The sequence below is a fragment of the Atta colombica genome, unplaced genomic scaffold (genome assembly GCF_001594045.1).
Source record: "Atta colombica isolate Treedump-2 unplaced genomic scaffold, Acol1.0 scaffold55, whole genome shotgun sequence".
In the NCBI taxonomy this organism is placed as follows: domain Eukaryota; kingdom Metazoa; phylum Arthropoda; class Insecta; order Hymenoptera; family Formicidae; genus Atta; species Atta colombica.
This window is the reverse complement of record NW_017259545.1, coordinates 489,083-490,476: the sequence shown is the minus strand read 5'-3', so window position 1 is coordinate 490,476 and position 1,394 is coordinate 489,083. Positions and strand designations below refer to the sequence as shown.

The following is a 1,394-nucleotide window of genomic DNA, read 5'->3' as shown; positions in this document are numbered from 1 at the left end:
TATATATGTATATATATATATATATATACATATATATATATATATATAATGAAAACATTTATTTTGATAATCAAACAGTTATCTTGCATATGCAAGGATGGTAACAAATATTCATGTGTGCACAAACAAATGCCTTCTGGCTCCGACATCTTACGTACTTCGATATTGAAAAGTATATCCTAAACATTTTACTTTATATGTTTTAATATTGTTCACGAATAAACAAAAAACAAACTTGAATAACAAGATTTATAGTGTGCAAAATATCTATCTTTTTGTTGGCAGTAAAAACGGATACAACAAGTACGTTGCAAAAAACGGATACAATAAATACATTGCAAAAAATGGATACAATAAATACGGATATAAAAATGAGTAAAGAAGATACATTATTATGGTTACAATCTCAAAGAGACATAGGTATATTCATCCAATGCTGTAGGAAAACTTGCAAAAAATGGCGATATTGTGATGATTTTCACGATCCTGTAGATGTACCAAAACTTTGGTATTGTAAAATGAACTCAAGTACGTGTTTACTACTATATTATGAATACATTGACACATATACAGGATGTTCATTTTAACTTTGTCATTAAAATGATTAAAAAGCGTTCTACAAAAAAATAACTTGAAATAAAACTTTTATTATTTTAAGGACAATCTGATAAATTGATTAGATTTCCAGTCTGGAGCAAGTGTTGGGATTAATCAAACTCAAGTTGATTTTTTCAAATAATTAAAAGACATTTTGTTACAGACTCGATGGATTTCAAAATAAGATTTGCATTGATTAAATTATCGGTTTGAAGCTTATCAATCATTGAGCCAAATTAGATCCAACTCGATTTTTTAAATATAGGAACATCTTATAATATTATTCATTCTCAAAAAATTTAATCCATCAGATTAGAGCCTTTTCAAAATACCTAAATATTTTGTTATTTTTTCATAAAATTTTTTAGTTATTTCGACAGCAAAGTTAAAAAGGACACCTTGTATATTAATTGATACATATATACAATATTAAGTTATATTATATTTTATTACCAAAAAGATTTCATTTAAAGTAATTAATATTATATATAATTATAATGAAATATACACAACAGTACAATTTAATATGATATCTAATATATAAATAAAGAATTAAATATAAAAGACATGTATCATATAGATAAAGCTATTGCTTCTTGTTTCGTACCGGAAGTGCCAAAAATGGAGGCAGTAGAAGAAGACTTAATAGAAAATAAATACAATTGCGGAAGTCTTGTATGGGCTCATATGCATAATTATCTATGGTGGCCTGCAATCGTAGACGATTGCCCTGAGAACTTACGATATTATGAATTAAAAGAATCATCAATAATCCCTGTAAGTTCCAAAAAATATAA

The 1,394-nt window shown here is 26.0% G+C and overlaps 1 pseudogene; it reads left to right on the top strand.

Moving 5' to 3' along the window:
* LOC108691933 overlaps nucleotides 1-1,394 on the top strand; it is a 21,054-nt pseudogene that overhangs the window by 2,672 nt on the left and 16,988 nt on the right.